This window comes from Pelodiscus sinensis, chromosome 24 (assembly GCF_049634645.1).
Source record: "Pelodiscus sinensis isolate JC-2024 chromosome 24, ASM4963464v1, whole genome shotgun sequence".
In the NCBI taxonomy this organism is placed as follows: Eukaryota; Metazoa; Chordata; order Testudines; family Trionychidae; genus Pelodiscus; species Pelodiscus sinensis.
In genome coordinates, this window is record NC_134734.1 from 21419376 (window position 1) to 21438357 (window position 18982).

Here is an 18982-nt window from a genome sequence, read left to right on the forward strand (position 1 = left end):
AGCAGAGCCCAGCGTCCGCAGGGCACCACCCCCTGTGTCTACACTGCGCTCTGCCTGGAATCCGATTCCGGTTCTGGTCTAGGGTGGCCCGCTTGGTCGGCCCAGGCACCGTTTGCCACAATGATGCCCCTCTTTGGGCCTACGCCCCATCCTCCCCCGCTTCAGTCCCCAGGCAACTCAGCCTATCTGGGGGCAAGCCCCAGAAGGGCCTGGCGGAGCCCCCGTCCCGCTGTGATTCGGGTCCGTGGTGCAGTGTAGACGCAGCTCAAGCTGCAGACCCGACTCAGAAGGGCCAAGCAGTGTGGTGCAGCATGGCTAGGAGCCCCCGTGGAGCATGCAGCCAGGCCGAGCTACTGCTCCGTGTCCCCCCTCTGCAGCCCAGCGAGGGCAGGCACACTAGGCCTCCGGCTCCCCTGCTGTTACCCAGGAGCCCTATGGCTCTCCAACGGGCTCCACCGTCCCCTGCCGACATGGCGCCAGCCCCAACCAAAGCCAGGCTGCCTTGGCAGGCTCCGTTTGGCCTCTCGGCAGAGCCTCACGCCCGCGGCTGGCGGAGGGTAAAAGCACTGCAGAGAAAACACTCCAAGGCTGCCCTACACACACTGTCATGGGTACCTGCCACCCTCCCACTTCAGCCTGGGGGGCTTGTCGCTACCCCTGCTGGCCCCCGGATTTGTTCCAGCTGGGGCACGACTGAAGCCTAAGGGAGTGGACAAGGCCACACAATGAGTCAGTGGCAGCGATGAGAACTCAGGAGCTCCTGGCGTTCACGCCTGTGATCTGACCACTAGGCTGGGCTGCCTCTCGCAAAGCTAACAAGAGCACATGTTCTGTGAGGGTCCATCCCCCGCCTGGCAAACCCATGTGGGTTTACTAGCCCAAAGCTCTTCTCTTTCCCACTTGGTCAGGGCTGATACGCAAACTGCCATGGGCCAGCCCAGCTTAGCTTCCGGCTGCAGCTACTCGATAAACACAACACAGAGGAGAGAGCCAATAGACACACTGGATTTATGGCTAGTGCACACAGCAAGAAGGCCAGGGGATGCAGTGGTCAGAGCAGCTGTCTGGTCACCAGGACTCTGGGGTTCTGTAGCTGGGTAAGATGTGGGGAGGGCAGGGCTCGGGGGGAAATGGGAGCCAGGACCAATGTTCCCTCCAATTGTTTTCCCTCTGTGTAGAATAAATTTTGTTTTGTGCACTGAGGCATGTGTGGATGTGCACCACCAGAAGACCCACACGCTGCCGGCTGGGCGCACTCTGCTAATCCGCTGGGTGGCATCGGACTGTCACCTGGGCAGCCACTCAAGGAACACTGGAGGGGACGCCTGGGTTCCGTTCCCAACACCCGCGGGGAAGTGGAAGCTAGTGGTTAGAGCAGGGCCCTGGCCGCCCCAGGCATGTGTTTTCGTGGCACTAGAGTGGAGGGCAGGAGGTGCCCTGCCTGGCGGTGTGGGGCTGGGCTGCACAGGGCTTGCTTTCTGCCTGCACTGTGCTGCCCACGTGCCCAGCCCTATCGCAAGGAACCTTTGCTTCAGCCCTTCAAGGGCAATGAGTTAATTATAAACCCCTAAACGCCTGCCTACGCCCCACCGCCCTGCCCTGCCCTGCCGTGGGAACGGCCCGGCTGTCGGCCCGGCCCCAGGTCCTGCAGTGCGGCCCCGCGGGCGCTAGGCGACGGCCGGGCTCTGACCGCTGAGGTGCCCTGCCCCTGCGGGAGGCTGGGAGCAGTGTTCAGAGGCTGCTGGGCAGGGGCCTGCAGGCCACCCAGGGCACGGCCTCGCTGCCAAAGCTCCCGGGCGCCTGGCTCAGGCTGGTCTAGCCGTTCCTCTGGGGCTCGAGACGCACCCTGAGCCCTGGACCCGGCGGAGAAATCCCCTGGCTGGCAGGGCAGTGGCCACAGCTCAGGGTGGGCACAGGAGGAGCTCTGGCTCTGCAGCCAAGGGGAGCATGAAAAGAATGGGGGGGGGTGAACATGAGGCGAGCTAGATGCGTGGGGGGCGGTTAGAGAGAGAGATGGGGGAGCTCAGATAGATAGATAGAGGGGGTGTATGGGGAGATAGATAGAGGTGGGTGTATGGGGAGATAGACAGGGTGTGGGGGGAGATAGATAGCTAGATACAGGGTGTGTGGGGAGAGAGAGGTAGATAGATAGACGGGGTGTGGGGGGAGATAGATAGAGGTGGGTGTGTGGGGATATAGATAGATGGATAGATAGCTAGGATGTGGGGGGAGATGGAAAGCTAGATACAGGGTGTGGGGGTGAGGGGGGTGTATGGAGTTAGATGGATAACTAGAGGGGGTGGGGTTAGAGAGATAGAGGTGGGTATGTGGGGAGATAGATGGATAGATACAGGGGAGGGGGGGTATGGGGTTCGATAGCTAGAGGGGGTGTGGGGGGAGATAGATGGGGGATGTATGGGGTTACATAGATAGAGGGGGCTTGGGGGGAGATAGATGGGGGTGTGGGGGGAGATAGATAGAGGGGGTGTGGGGGGAGATAGATAGAGGGGGTGTATGGGGTTACATAGATAGAGGGGGCTTGGGGGGAGATAGATGGGGGGTGTATGGGGTTAGATAGAGGGGTGTATGGGGTTACATATGTAAGCAGGGGCTGAACTGCTGCTTGCTGTCAGCCAGCTGAAAGGAGGGGTGGGTGTGCCCACTACAGTTGTTTAGCTCTACAAGGTTGTTAACTGTTAACTGTTGACATGTAAATACTGCTCAGGAGAGAATCCAAGGTGTGGCTATGTAAATCCCATTCAGCCAGGGCTGATGGAGGGTCAGTGTTGGAATGGAATGTGGAGAATTGTATATAATTTGGGACTGTTGTGGGGGTCACTAATCATGCTACCCCTAAATGTGGGAACTGTCAAACATGCCACCAGTGCTTGCAGGAGAGACACCACCATCATGGTAAGAGGTCTCGGAAGAACAAGCCTCCCCCCTTCCAGAGTTGAGTGAACAGAGCTGGGGGAAAGGGTTAAAGGACTTGAGTCAGCCTGCTTCACACCTACCAGGTGTGAGCTATAAGACTGGCCCAGCCTGCACCTTTCCCCCTTTGTTTTAAGGACAGACCTAAAGCAGACTCCCTGAGGAGTCTTTTTGTTTGCTAGTCCAGTGAAAGCTGGATTCATTTGAGAGCTGAAATCACTGGTTTGGCTGAGAGTTGAAATCACTAAGCTGAAATCACTGGTTTGGCTGACAGCCAGACCTACTGCAGCCAGTAGAGTGGCAGCAGGCAAGGAGCGGCGACTAGCGGCATGGCGTGGAGCGGCGGCAGGTGAGGAGCGGCCATCAGCGGCGTGGCGTGGAGCGGCGGCAGGCGAGGAGCGGCCATTAGCGGCGTGGCATGGAGCGGTGGCAGGTGAGGAGCGGCGACCAGTGGCGTGGCGTGGAGCGGCAGCAGGCGAGAAGCGGCGACAGGTGCCCAGCGGAGCGTCCAGAGGTGTGGGACGAGACAGCTGGTGAAGCGTAGCGGAGTTTCGTATAAGGTGCCCCCTACCTATCTCCCCACCCCCATTTCTACCCAGGTTGGGAGGTGAAACCCTGTGGGTGAACTTTGGGACTCTGGGTGGCACAGAGACTTGTGGGGACAGAGACTTTTGGGGAGTCGGTGGACTTCGAGCGAATCTTGGCCGGGGTGGGGGCTCATGTTTGGGTTATGAACTCTGTTTGTGGTGTTTTCCCCCAAGCTAATGCCGTATCAATTCTTCCTCTGTTTCATTAAATGTTCTTTTCCTACACTCAGACTCAGTGCTTGCGAGTGGGGAAGCATTGCCTCTCAGAGGCGCCCAGGGGTGCGTGAATTTCCCAGATCACTGGGTGGGGGCTCGAGCCGGTTCTTTGTGAGATTGACCCCAAGATATTGAACCCAGCCCTGGTTCCTGCCAGGCCTATCCGGCAGAAGGGCTACATTTTGGGGGCTCGTCCGGGATTTACTGGGTCAGTACCCCTCGCAAGCACATGTTGAGTGAGTTGCTGTTGTGGGAAATAATTGTGATTTGTATTTGAGGGCATTACTGTTTGTATCATGGCTTGTCTGTCAGGTTTGTTGGGCCCTGGCCCAGAAGCCTCTAGCTCAGAGGCAGCAACCTCAGCAGATGATTGGGCAAAAGCCCTGGGGCAAATCTTGGAGAAATGTGTGCTATCCCATGCTATGGCAAGTTCCTATTGTAAGTTAAGATTATTCCCTGGGGAAGAGGAGTTTGAACCCTGGCTGGAACACACCACTGAAATGCTAGAGCATTGGGCTGTGCCAGACAGAGAAAAACGAAGATGTTTAGTAGACAGTCTCCGGGGCCCAGCTTTAGATGTGATTCGCACCTTGAAGCTCACTAACCCTGAGGTCAGTGTAAAGGACTGCCTAGAGGCCCTCACACACACCTTTGGGAGCATGGAGGGTCCTGAAGACAGTTTTTGTAACTTTCTCAATGCTAAGCAGCACCGAGGAGAGAAGCTCTCAGCCTATGTACAGAGGTTGGAGAAGTTGCTGCAGAGAGCTGTCATTAGGGGAGCCGTGACTGCTGAGCAGATGGACCAGACCAGATTGGCTCAAATTGTAAGAGGAACTCCATATTACAGCCCGATTCTACTACACCTCCGGCTAAGAGAACGACTGGAACACCCCCCTGCGTACTCCCAACTGATAAAGGAGGTCAGAGAGGAGGAAGAAAGGCAGGCTACCATTGGGCTTTGGGAGGCCCAGAGGCCTAAGCCAACCAGCGCTGCACCCCGACAAACAGCCGGTGTGCTCATGGTGAACACCAGAGGAGACATTGCCCAGCAAGTTCAGGTCCTGACAGAACGGATTGCTGAGTTGCAGAGAGCCATTGACCAAGCGCGGATTTGCAGGGATGAGGAACCTCAGGCTGTGTTGATGGATAAGTCAGCGCCTGGAGCTGCCATCCCACCCAGCCAAAAGAGGAGAGGTTCATTCTTCTGCTACCGGTGTGGTCAAGATGGGCACAGGGCTGCACATTGCCCAAATGAGGAAAACCCCAGTTTAGTTTATGGAAAGCTGAGAATCAGTCATGAGACGGTCGGGGGACAGGGACCACCCAGGCCCCCAGGATTTGACGGATTCCCCAGAAAAGACCACTCAGCTAGGATCCCTTCAGGACTGATAGGGCCTCGAGCAGAGGTCACTGTAAGGATTGAAGGGGTGGAGTGCAAAGCAGTGCTTGATACCGGATCTCAGGTGACAATTATATTCCAGTCATTCTACCAACAGGTGCTCAGGCACCTGCCTATCCAGCCATTGACTGGCCTTGGCCTGTGTGGTCTCAGCATGAACGAATATCCCTACAAAGGGTATGTCATAGTGCATTTGGAATTCCCTGAGGAGGTGGCAGGGATAAGAGAAGAGGTGGACACAGTAGCCTTGATATGCCCTGACCCTAAAGGGGTCCCTGATGTGTCAGTACTGATAGGGACCAACTCCAGTCTCTTCAAGGTGCTCGCAGAATACTGCAGACGACGGGCTGGGGACCAATATCTGGATACCCTGATGATCCATACCCTTTGTGCTGAAGCCTATAGGAAGATTGAAGATGCTAAACAGGAGATGTCTGAGCTACCAATGGGTACTCTAAGGTATGCAGGCGCAAACCCTTTAGTAGTGCCTGCAAGGACAGAGCAGGAAGTGCTCGTCATGAGCACCTGGCTGAAAGGCAATAAACGAGTGTTCGCCATGGTAGAACAACCAACTGAGGGAGAGCTTCCTGATGGGGTCCTGGTCCCCTGTGGAGTTATAACTTTACCAGCAGCATCCCAGGACACGGTCACAGTACTGATTGCGAATGAAACAAGTCGTGATATTATTGTGAATCAAGGGCAAAAGATAGCAGATCTTTTCGAGACTGAATCGATTGTGAGTCCCCAGTGTGAACCGCACGTTCAGACTATAGATCCATCAAGGTTTGACTTTGGAGATTCACCCTTGGACGAAGAGTGGAAGGATCGCCTGAGGAAGAAGCTCTCTGAAAGACCCAAGGTATTCTCACTGCATGAGTGGGATGTGGGGTGTGCCAAAGGGGTTGAGCATAACATCAGACTACATGATCCCCGACCTTTCAGGGAGAGATCTAGAAAAATTGCACTTTCAGAGATGGATGATGTGCGACATCACCTTCAGGAACTGGCTGCAACTGGCATCATTTCCGAGTCCCACAGCCCCTATGCTTCACCCATTGTGGTAGTCCGAAAAAAGAATGGGAAAATTCGGATGTGTATTGACTACCGCACCCTGAACCGCCGTACTGTGGTTGACCAGTACACAATGCCCCGAGTAGAAGATGCATTAGATTGTTTATTGGGAAGCCAGTGGTTCTCAGTATTGGATCTTCGAAGTGGATACTACCAGATCCCCTTGGGAGCAGAGGACAAGGAGAAGACCGCCTTCATCTGCCCATTGGGGTTTTATCAGTTTGAACGCATGCCTCAAGGGATCTCTGGGGCACCCGCCACATTCCAGCGCCTCATGGAGAAAGTTGTAGGGGATATGAACTTACTGCAAGTCTTGGTCTATTTGGATGATCTGATTGTATTTGGAAGGACCTTGGAAGAGCATGAAGAGAGACTTCTTAAAGTACTTGACAGGTTGGAGGCCCATGGGCTGAAACTTTCCATTGATAAGTGTCAATTCTGCCGAACATCAGTGAAGTATGTTGGTCATATTGTGTCCCAAGAAGGTGTGAGTACCGATCCGGATAAAGTAGAAGCACTCACTACCTGGCCGCGCCCCAGAAACTACAGAGAGCTTAAGACTTTCCTTGGATTTAGTGGCTACTATCGGAGGTTTGTGAAGAATTATGCCACCATTGTAAAGCCTCTGAATGATCTTACCAGGGGATACCCGGCCATCAAGAGGAAAGCTAAGACCAAGAATAAGGGGAGATCCCCACGACCTCCCGATCCAAGACAATATGGCCCCCTAGAGCCTTTTGGACCACGATGGGAGGAGGGATGTGAAAGGGCTTTCCGAGAGATCATTAGCTGTCTAACTCATGCTCCAGTCTTAGTTTTTGCTGACCCAAACAAGCCATTCCTCCTACATACAGACGCCAGTTTGGATGGTTTGGGAGCAGTCTTGTACCAAGATGTGAACGGCAACCGTAAACCTGTGGCCTTTGCCAGCCGAGGGCTGTCTGACAGTGAAAGTCGTTACCCCATCCACAAGTTGGAGTTCCTGGCCTTGAAGTGGGCCATCACTGAGAAATTTCGGGACTATTTGTACGGTGCTAATTTCCAGGTATGGACAGACAACAACCCACTGACTTATGTACTGACAAGTGCTAAGCTGGATGCTACTGGACAACGATGGGTGGCCGCCCTGGCCAGCTATGAGTTCAGCATACAGTACCGATCAGGGAGAAACAATGTAGATGCAGATGCGTTGTCTCGGCGTCCACAGCCAACAGAAATTGGTGAGATTCCTGTAGACGGAGTGAGAGCTATCTGCAACGGTAGTTATCAGAAATCCAAGGCACATGAGAGTCCTCATGGGTGTGTTGCAGAAACACTGGGCCTACCCCCTGAGAGTGTACCCTCTGTCTCCGTGAACTACATTATGTTGGACCAGTCCCCCTTGCCCAGGCTCAATGCTTCTGACTGGCAGAGAGCACAGCTGCAAGATGTCGACATCCGTAACACACTACTTGCAAAAAGAGAAGGGAAAAGCCCTAGTGCAGTTGCCACATCCACCCCTGAGGGTAAGCTACTGTTGCGGGAGTGGTGCAAACTGGAACTAATACAGGGGGTGCTGCACCGGATCACCGTAGATCCTTTGCAAAATCGACGAACGCAACTAGTGCTACCAAAAGAGTACAGAGCCTTGGCCATGAGAGCCCTGCATGATGATTTTGGGCATTTGGGAATGGAGAAAACCCTGGAACTTATCCGTAGTAGGTTTTACTGGCCCCGAATGGCTGAAGATGTACGGAAAAAATGTGAGACCTGCGCCCGATGTGTTCATAGGAAAACTCTGCCTACCAGAGCTGCTTATCTGGAGAATATCACCACCAGCAGGCCTTTGGAGCTGGTGTGTATCGATTTCTTGTCTTTAGAAGTGGACAGGAAAAATATGGGGAACATTTTAGTAGTGACTGACCATTATACCCGATATGCACAGGCATATCCCACACGTGACCAGCGAGCCACTACTGTGGCACGAGTTTTGTGGGAAAGATATTTTTCAGTGTATGGTCTCCCAACTCGGATACATTCTGACCAGGGGAGGGACTTTGAGAGTCACCTCTTGAAGGAGGTGCTACGATTGTCCGGAGTTAAGAAGTCCAGAACAACACCTTACCACCCCCAAGGTGACCCTCAGCCTGAGCGGTTCAATCGGACTCTACTAAATATGCTGGGGACTTTACGCCCAGACCAGAAAGCATCCTGGAGCCAGCATGTCGCATTTTTGGTGCATGCCTACAATGCTACAAGAAATGATGCTATAGGGGTCACCCCATTCTTCATGATGTTTGGACGAGAGCCGATGCTGCCTATAGACATATGCTTTGGAGTATCAGGAGATGGCGAGAGTTATGAGACACACTTGCAATATGTCTCCCGATTACGAGAAAAACTGCAGAATGCCTATCGCTTGGCTACTGCAGCTGCCCGGAAAAATGCAGACCGTAATAAACACCGATATGATGCGCGAGTGCGCCCGCAAGAGCTCCAACCTGGCGACAGAGTTCTGCTACGAAATATGGGTATTGCTGGCAAACACAAGATTGCCGACAGATGGAAGGCAATGCCTTACCGGGTGGTGGAAAAACTTAGAGATCTACCGGTCTACAAGATTAAACCAGAAACTGGGCCAGGGCAAGTAAAAACAGTACATCGGAACCTTCTGCTGCCTGTGGGAGAATTGGTAGGCGCTCCTTACGAAATGGACCATGACATGGGGCCTCAGCGAAAAAGAAGTGTCCGGCCAAGTCAACCACCCATCATGTGTGGTGAGTCCTGTGAAGCTAATCTGCCTCTACCCAGCACCTTTGAGAGTGAATCTGAAGAGGAAGATGATCCCATTGAGTATACTGGGATGCAGACCAGATTCCGGACTCCATCAATGAGACATGGAGAGAGCTCCACTTCTTTGGCTCTGAATCCTATGGCTGAGGCATTTAGGCCTGTGGAAGGAGGTTCGGTGTACTCACCTAGACAAACCTCGGAGGATGAGTTTGTCCCATCTACATCTTCAGAACTTCTGGGAGAGGAACAGGCTTGTGATGACACACCTGTGTCAGTGGACAGAGAGTATGTTCCAGGGGAAGGTGTCCCCAGTGCCCTGGACATCCCAGCATCTCAACAAGAGGTGCAACGGCATGTATCTGAAGAGAGGGTACCTACGCATAACCCCTTGTCAGCCCTACCCCCAGAAGAAGTCCCCACAGTTCCTGCTGTGCCTGTGCTCGATAGGCGTGACAGGGTTATAAAACCAGTGAACAGGCTAACTTACAATGCACCAGGAGTGGTTAGTGAGGATGTGATACACCTGGCACACAGGCTGGTAGAGGCCATAGTGGGGTTCCTTAGACCCTTTGAAGAGAACTCACGTTGCTGGTATAATCAGGAACATATTTTGCCGGGACGGCAAATTTTTGACTGGGGGGAGGATGTAAGCAGGGGCTGAACTGCTGCTTGCTGTCAGCCAGCTGAAAGGAGGGGTGGGTGTGCCCACTACAGTTGTTTAGCTCTACAAGGTTGTTAACTGTTAACTGTTGACATGTAAATACTGCTCAGGAGAGAATCCAAGGTGTGGCTATGTAAATCCCATTCAGCCAGGGCTGATGGAGGGTCAGTGTTGGAATGGAATGTGGAGAATTGTATATAATTTGGGACTGTTGTGGGGGTCACTAATCATGCTACCCCTAAATGTGGGAACTGTCAAACATGCCACCAGTGCTTGCAGGAGAGACACCACCATCATGGTAAGAGGTCTCGGAAGAACAAGCCTCCCCCCTTCCAGAGTTGAGTGAACAGAGCTGGGGGAAAGGGTTAAAGGACTTGAGTCAGCCTGCTTCACACCTACCAGGTGTGAGCTATAAGACTGGCCCAGCCTGCACCTTTCCCCCTTTGTTTTAAGGACAGACCTAAAGCAGACTCCCTGAGGAGTCTTTTTGTTTGCTAGTCCAGTGAAAGCTGGATTCATTTGAGAGCTGAAATCACTGGTTTGGCTGAGAGTTGAAATCACTAAGCTGAAATCACTGGTTTGGCTGACAGCCAGACCTACTGCAGCCAGTAGAGTGGCAGCAGGCAAGGAGCGGCGACTAGCGGCATGGCGTGGAGCGGCGGCAGGTGAGGAGCGGCCATCAGCGGCGTGGCGTGGAGCGGCGGCAGGCGAGGAGCGGCCATTAGCGGCGTGGCATGGAGCGGTGGCAGGTGAGGAGCGGCGACCAGTGGCGTGGCGTGGAGCGGCAGCAGGCGAGAAGCGGCGACAGGTGCCCAGCGGAGCGTCCAGAGGTGTGGGACGAGACAGCTGGTGAAGCGTAGCGGAGTTTCGTATAAGGTGCCCCCTACCTATCTCCCCACCCCCATTTCTACCCAGGTTGGGAGGTGAAACCCTGTGGGTGAACTTTGGGACTCTGGGTGGCACAGAGACTTGTGGGGACAGAGACTTTTGGGGAGTCGGTGGACTTCGAGCGAATCTTGGCCGGGGTGGGGGCTCATGTTTGGGTTATGAACTCTGTTTGTGGTGTTTTCCCCCAAGCTAATGCCGTATCAATTCTTCCTCTGTTTCATTAAATGTTCTTTTCCTACACTCAGACTCAGTGCTTGCGAGTGGGGAAGCATTGCCTCTCAGAGGCGCCCAGGGGTGCGTGAATTTCCCAGATCACTGGGTGGGGGCTCGAGCCGGTTCTTTGTGAGATTGACCCCAAGATATTGAACCCAGCCCTGGTTCCTGCCAGGCCTATCCGGCAGAAGGGCTACACATAGATAGAGGGGGTGTGGGGGGAGATAGATGGGGGGTGTATGGGGTTACATAGAGGGGGTTTGGGGGGAGATAGATGGGGGTGTGGGGGGAGATAGATAGAGGGGGTGTATGGGGTTACATAGATAGAGGGGGCTTGGGGGGAGATAGATGGGGGGTGTATGGGGTTAGATAGAGGGGTGTATGGGGTTAGATAGAGGGGGTGTATGGGGCCAGAGAGCAAGGCCGGAGGGATGGATGGACGGGGGAGGGGGGAGGACTCCGGGTGGGCGGCGGGTCAGAGGGAGACCTGAGGAAGGACGGGTGGACAGACGGGGAGGCTCTGGCAGTGGGTGGGTGGCTGGGGTGCGTCTCTGGAGACAAATCTCCCATTTGGGCTGGATCAGGCCCCGGGGCCTTGGGGAGCAGGGCAGGCCCCCTGGAGAGGCTGCGCCGGGCTCGGCGTGTGATCGGCACGGGGAGGGCGCGGCCGGGCGGCGGGCAGTGCCGGGGTTCGCTCTGCAGTCCCTGGCCCAGCCCCCGGCCGGCTCGGGGCCGGCGGGAGAGAAGCAGGCGCAGGGCGCGAGGAGCCGGGCGACGCCGGCGCGGGGCCGTTCTCGTGACTGTGCTAGGACCTTGGCTCCGCGCTCTGCCTGGGCCGTTCCTGAGCACTGACTCAGCCGCCTGCCGGCCCCCCGGCTCCCCGAGGTCAAGGGAGATGACCCAGCGCATCCGGATTCCTGCCTCCGCATCATGGGCCACGTGTGGGTGGGGGCAGGGCCCGGTGGGTGGGAACCGCTGGGCGGGCAGCTGCACGGTGGATTTGTCACAGGAAATCGCAGGCTGCACATACACAAATGAGGTGAGGGCAGGTCTCCTCAGCAGCCTGGCTCAGCCCAGCCACTGCCACGGGCACCCCCCGCTCGGCACAGCCACCGGCCACCGCCACGGGCACCCCCCGCTCGGCTCAGCCACCGGCCACCGCCACGGGCACCCCCCGCTCGGCTCAGCCACCGGCCACCGCCACGGGCACCCCCCGCTCGGCTCAGCCACCGGCCACCGCCACGGGCCCTCCTAGCTCGGCACAGCTACCGCCCACTGCCACGGGCACACCCCGCTCGGCACAGCCACCGGCCACCGCCACGGGCCCTCCTAGCTCGGCACAGCTACCGCCCACTGCCACGGGCACCCCTGGCTCGGCACAGCCACTGCCACGGGCACCCCCAGCTCGGCACAGCTACCGCCCACTGCCACGGGCCCTCCTAGCTCGGCACAGCCACCGGCCACCGCCACGGGCACCCCCCGCTCGGCTCAGCCCAGCCACTGCCACGGGCACCCCCCGCTCGGCTCAGCCCAGCCACTGCCACGGGCACCCCCAGCTCGGCACAGCTACCGCCCACTGCCACGGGCCCTCCTAGCTCGGCACAGCTACCGGCCACCGCCATGGGCACCCCCCGCTCGGCACAGCCACCGGCCACCGCCACGGGCCCTCCTAGCTCGGCACAGCTACCGGCCACCGCCATGGGCACCCCCCGCTCGGCACAGCCACCGGCCACCGCCACGGGCCCTCCTAGCTCGGCACAGCTACCGGCCACCGCCATGGGCACCCCCCGCTCGGCACAGCCACTGGCCACCGCCACGGGCCCTCCTAGCTCGGCACAGCTACCGCCCACTGCCACGGGCACCCCGGCTCGGCACAGCCACTGGCCACCACCACGGGCCCTCCTAGCTCGGCACAGCTACCGCCCACTGCCACGGGCACCCCGGCTCGGCACAGCCACTGGCCACCGCCACGGGCCCTCCTAGCTCGGCACAGCTACCGCCCACTGCCACGGGCACCCCTGGCTCGGCACAGCCACTGCCACGGGCACCCCCAGCTCTGCACAGCTACCGCCCACTGCCACGGGCACCCTTGGCTCGGCACAGCCACTGCCACGGGCACCCCCAGCTCGGCACAGCTACCGCCCACTGCCACGGGCCCTCCTAGCTCGGCACAGCCACTGCCACGGGCACCCCCAGCTCGGCACAGCTACCGCCCACTGCCACGGGCCCTCCTAGCTCGGCACAGCTACCGCCCACTGCCACGGGCCCTCCTAGCTCGGCACAGCTACCGCCCACTGCCACGGGCACCCCGGCTCGGCACAACCACTGGCCACCGCCACGGGCCCTCCTAGCTCGGCACAGCCACCGGCCACCGCCATGGACCCTCCTAGCTCGGCACAGCTACCGCCCACTGCCATGGGCACCCCGGCTTGGCACAGCCACCGGCCACTGCCACGGGCACCTCCTGGCAGAGCTACATGGGGGCAACCCAGGGACTGGCATCTTTCACCTGCTCATGAGTATGTGCATAGACAGACACACACACAGGCACCGTGTATGTACACAGCTGCGCATGCACACACGTACGCCCACGCCTAGGTCTGCATGCGAACACACACACCTTGGAACCTGGCTTTGGGCTGGGGCAGTCGTGTCACTGGGCTGGCAGCGCAGGGTGAGGGCAGCGGCAGCCAATGGGCGGGAGCCCCACGGCGGCTTGTAGGTCTCTGATCATGGGGCCTGAGCGCGTCTCCGGCTCGAGCCACAGCGGCCATGGGGCTGAGCTAACCCCGCCGCGGGCCAGCCTGGGGGTGAGTGCCTGGGGCTGGGCTAACCCCGCCGCGGGCCAGCCCAGGGGTGAGTGCCTGGGGCTGGGCTCGCCCCGCCGTGGGCCAGCCTGGGGGTGAGTGCCTGGGGCTGAGCTAACCCCGCCGTGGGCCAGCCCGGGGGTGAGTGCCTGGGGCTGAGCTCACCCCGCCGCGGGCCAGCCTGGGGGTGAGTGCCTGGGGCTGAGCTCACCCCGCCGTGGGCCAGCCTGGGGGTGAGTGCCTGGGGCTGAGCTCACCCCGCCGCGGGCCAGCCCGGGGGTGAGTGCCTAGGGCTGAGCTAACCCCGCCACGGGCCAGCCCGGGGGTGAGTGCCTGGGGCTGAGCTAACCCCGCCGCGGGCCAGCCCGGGGGTGAGTGCCTGGGGCTGGGCTAACCCCGCCGCGGGCCAGCCCGGGGGTGAGTGCCTGGGGCTGAGGTAACCCCGCCGCGGGCCAGCCCGGGGGTGAGTGCCTGGGGCTGGGCTAACCCCACTGCGGGCCAGCCCGGGGGTGAGTGCCTGGGGCTGGGCTAACCCCACTGCGGGCCAGCCCGGGGGTGAGTGCCTGGGGCTGAGCTAACCCCGCCACGGGCCAGCCCGGGGGTGAGTGCCTGGGGCTGAGCTAACCCCGCCGCGGGCCAGCCCGGGGGTGAGTGCCTGGGGCTGGGCTAACCCCGCCACGGGCCAGCCTGGGGGTGAGTGCCTGGGGCTGAGCTAACCCCGCCGTGGGCCAGCCCGGGGGTGAGTGCCTGGGGCTGAGCTAACCCCGCCGTGGGCCAGCCCAGGGGTTGAGTGCCTGGGGCTGGGCTCGCCCGCCACGCCCTGGCACAGGACCGGGCGTTCCCTGTGGAGCCATGGTGGCTGCAGGGCGCCGGCTGAGTCCAAAGGTGCCATGAGCTGGCGGGGCTGCTGGGCGGGGCGCTCCCGGAGGCCGTGCACCAGCCGGGGGGAGGGCGGAGGGGCACCCAGTGCAGCCGGGAGGAGGGGGGTCGGTGTGCGCGTCACGTGAGTTATTTAGCCTAGGCCAGGGCCGGGACTGAGGGTGACAATAGAGTTGGGGGGAGAATTGGGGGGGACACGAGCTGGGCGTTGGGCATGGGTGATGGGAGTGGAGCCCTGGGGGCTGGACATTGGGCGTGGGGGGTGATGGCAGAGCGGGGGGAGGAGAGTGGGGGAGCTGGGCATGGGGGTGATGGCAGAGCGGGGGAGGGGAGGTGGGTGTCAGGGGTGATGGCAGAGCGGGGGAGGGGCCGGCAGGCCTGGGGCATTGCTGCCATAGGAGGGGGGCTGGGAACACACCCGGCCCCCTAGCGTTTTGGCACGGCCTGTCGCACCCCATCCCCGCCCTCCTGCCCCTCGGGGCCTGCCTGCCTGGGCCCATCGCTCTTGGCCTGTCACAGACCTGCCGAAAGGGGAACTTTCCCCAGACACCGCGTGGAAACCCCCCCGCCCCTGCCCCCGCAGCACTGCGCAGGCTGAGCCTGGGGCAGGGAGGCCCCGTGGCCCCCCCAGCTCACGTCCCTGGGGAGCCAGATGTAGCAGGATCCTGCTGTGGGCGGGGGGGGGGGGGGCCTGGCTCTGGCTCAGTGAAGCCCAGACGGCTGCATGTGAGGTGCCCACGTGAAATGAGTTCGGCAGGTCTCAGCCCGGCCATTAGCCAAGCCCACGCTGCACAACGTGCTGTGAATAGGGGCCAAGCTGGCCCTGCCCCGGAGCATGAACACCCCCCTTGAGTGGGGGTCACTGCGCGGAGGGGACCCGGGCCCCTGTGGCTGCCAGTCCCACACCCTGGCTAGCCGAAGTACATTGGAAGAAATGCCAGGAACTCCAGGCCTGGGACAGCAGGGGGGCGCGGGGGGGGGGGGGGGGCAGCTGACAGTGGGGGGGGGGGGGTCCCAGGGCTAGGACAGCAGGGGGCTGTAGGTGGGGGCGGGGGCGCTGACAGTGAGGGGGGATCCCAGGGCTAGGACAGGAGGATGCTGCGAGGGGGAGGCTGAGGGGGGCTGACAGTGGGGGGGGGGTCCCAGGGCTAGGACAGCAGGGGGCTGCAGGTGGGGGGCTGAGGCAGCGCTGGGGGGCCTCAGGGCTGTGGGGTGGGGCTTGTGGGGCAGAGGTGGGGGTGGGGCTGTCCCAGGCCGGGCTAGGGCCGGCGGGAGGCGTCACAGGAGCCGTGCGTGGGCGTGTTTCTGTTCCTGGTTGCGCGCTGGGCCCGGTTCGCTCGGTCGCATGGCAACTTCCCCCTCACCACATCCTGTGCCTCCATTTTCCCTTCCCCAGCAGCTGAGCCGGGGCCAAGGCCGAGGGGGAGGGGGATTTGCTGGAATTCACACCAAAAAGCCGCCCCTCCCCCGCTGGGAAACTCTCCTGCCCCAAGGGGGGGAGGGAGCCGCTGCGGAGACCCCCCCCCCCCCCCCGTCCCAGCCGGTCTCATGGCCCGTGGGGAGGCCCCGCCCCAGGCCGGGGTCCGGTGGGGGCCAAGCCCCAGCCTGCATTGGCAGGAGCCGGGCTGCGGTAAAACCTCCTGGAGCGGGCAGGTGTGGACGCGCCAGGACGGGAGCCGGTGACCAGGGCGGAGCTGGACGCCGGCGGGGCTGGAGGGGAGCCGCTGCGAAGCCCGGTGGTGTCCGGCGCTGGAGGAAAGCCGGCCTGGCGTCAGGGGTGCGCCTGGAAGCCAGGTCGTGGCTCTGCCCGTCCGCATCAGACACTGCCCCAAAACCCGACTAGCCCCCCCCCCCCATCCTCTGAGCTGGAACATCCCCCGACGGTGACTGGCTGCTGAGAGGGGCACCGGTTGCAAACGTCCGTGAGGGCAATGTTCTCTAGACGTGTTTCCATCCATGTGAGGAATAAATTTTGTCATGTGCACCAAGGCGCGTGCCGATGTGCACCACCACTAGAAACACCCGCTGCTGGCTGTGGGCAGCCGGGGGCTCTCCGCCAGTCAGCTGGGCAGCTCCTGAATCTCTCCTGGGCGGCCGCCCAAGCGCTCAGCTTACAGGGAAGGCCGGTGTGGGGGCCCCCCCTTTGCCCAGGCATGGTCCTGCTGCTCTCCCGTGCTGACATCTTGCCCCCGACTACCCCACCCAGCTGCTTCCCCTTAGCAGGACCCGGGCTGAAGCTCCGGGCGGCAGCTGGCACCTCGCTGCCCCGTGCCAGGCATGGCGGGCAGCAGACACACAGAGCTTTGTCTCGCCCATGACGGCTGGGTTCGGTGCGTGGGAGCCAGAGGCTGTGATGGCTTGGACCCTGGCGGCTGCTTGGGGGGGACAACGGGGTGCTTATGGGAGCCGAGAGGTTCAAGGGGCAGGGAGTAGCGTCAAGCACCCTGCTTCCCCAACCCTATGGGCCCCATGGGGCAATCGTCCCGCCTTAGTCCTCCCCCCCGCAGGAGCAGAAATTCTGGGGTGGCGTCCGGCAGCCCTAGGACCTCCAGAGCTGCAGGCCCAGCGGGGCAGAGCTGCCACGAGACGGCGTCTCTCCGCAGAGGCCAAAAGCCGCCAGCGTTACGGGCCGATAAACGTCCCTTGACTCCGGACCCCCCCGGGTTGGGCTAAATCCCTCCCCTTCTTCAGCTGCCTCACTTCCTGCCCCACACGGCCGTGGAGCCGCCCGGCCGGGGGGAGGCGATCCCGGGCCCAACGTTTCGGGCTGACATGCCGGATCGAAAACGGTTTTCGGAACTCCTAACCCGCTGCGTGGCCAGTCCCACTGGCCCGCCTCCAGCAAAGGTGTGTGTGTGTGGGGGGGGGGGTGCTCAGACGGCACAGAGCGCCTCCTAGTGGCCTGAAGCGGGGGGCGGGATCTAGTGACGGGGGATCTGGCCAACTGGCGGTGGAAGTTGTCACCCCTTTCCGGCCGCAAGCAGGTGAGGCGGGGCTGGCTGGCGAGTGCTGCTGAGCCAGGCAGTTCTGGGAGCCTGGCGCTTGGTCCCTCCGGCCCACGGGGCAGCGCTCAGCAGAATCCGGCCGCCAAAGCGCAATGTGCAGGGCTGGCGGGCTGGGCAAGGGTGGGAACTAGCCAGCTGGCCCCTGAAGCCAGGTTCCAGGCCTCGCGCTTGCAACTGTATCCAGGCAGCAAACGCTCCAGCAGGCAGCGTGGCCTAGTGGGCAGGACTGTGGCCTCTAGACCCAGCTGAACGACTGACCTGCACCACGTCAGGTCCATGCTCAGGGCCTCAGTTTCCCCTTGGAAACTCCTTGGGGATGGCCTGTCTCTCCCTTTGTCCCCTGCGGCACTGAGCCCGAGTTCTTCCTTGGGGCCTGCCCCTTACTGTAGTGCCACTCAGCTGTGAAACACCTGCCACGTCGCCCCCCAGAGGTGGCTGCATTTCACCGGTGTCTAGGCCTCAGACTGTCTTTCTATCCCGCAGCGCGGGTGCTGCGATGCTTTTGAAAAGCCGGACGCTTCCTCTGCATCCCTCGGCCGCTCTCCTGCCCTCCCGGCCCCTCGCTGCGGTTACGTATTCGGTGCCTGGCGCTGGCGAAGTGCCAGCCAAGCGCCCCCCTGGGCCGGTGCACTGGGCCACCTGACGCAGCATTTTGCAGCTGTTCCCCCGGCCCGGAGGCAGGCCGCACACGGGGGCCCTGCAGGGCCGCTGGAGCTCAGAGCGGAGGCCAAGTGGCTTGTTGGCAGGCAGACTGGGGATGCGCCGTTGCTCATGAGCGTCAGGGACTCTCAGCGCGGGTGCCAGGCGCCAGGGCTTGTCTGGCCGGCTGAAAACCAAAGGAGCCGCTGTGCATATTTCTGCAGCCAGCTGGGGTGATTCATCCCCTGCTCTGTGTTACTGGCTGGGCCAGGAATCCGGCCTGGCTCCCCTTCCCCCCCACTACAGGGGTTATGGGAGTGGAGCCAGGAAAGCCACAGCTCTCAGGGAGGGGCCGACTGAGCCATGCTTGGAATGTAGCTCAAAGCCCAAGCGGCATAGGTGTGGTACGCGGAGGGAGTGGTGCCTAGTGGTTAGAGCGGGGGGGGGGGGCTGCAAGTCCTCCTGGTTTCGAGGCCAGCTCTGGGAGGGGGGCGGGTTGGAGAAGGTGGGAGTGGGTGTCAGGCATTCCAGAGCTGGGAGTTACAGCCTAGGACTCCTGGCTCCTGCTTTCATCTCTTACCCAGGCTGGCTTCATCAGCTCCAGCCAGTTTCACCTGCCGGTGCCTCGGTTTCCCCCTCTCTAAAATGGGGCCAGCGGTCCTGCCCCACGGCAAAGGAGGTTCCTGGGGGCTCCTTTTGGCCGAGGGGAGTCTCTTAGCTTATGCTTCCACTGGAAGCTCTTTGGGCCGGGGCTGTCACTCGGCGCGGGGTTTGGGTCCCTGCTACAGCCCTACGACCCGCCGGGCAGGGTGGGGCAGAAACCCAGGCGCCCTGCACCGAGAGGGGCCAGTCACCAGGCGCGCAGGGTGCGGGGCTGGCTTGGCTCGTGGGCGCAGGACATTTCGGGGACACCC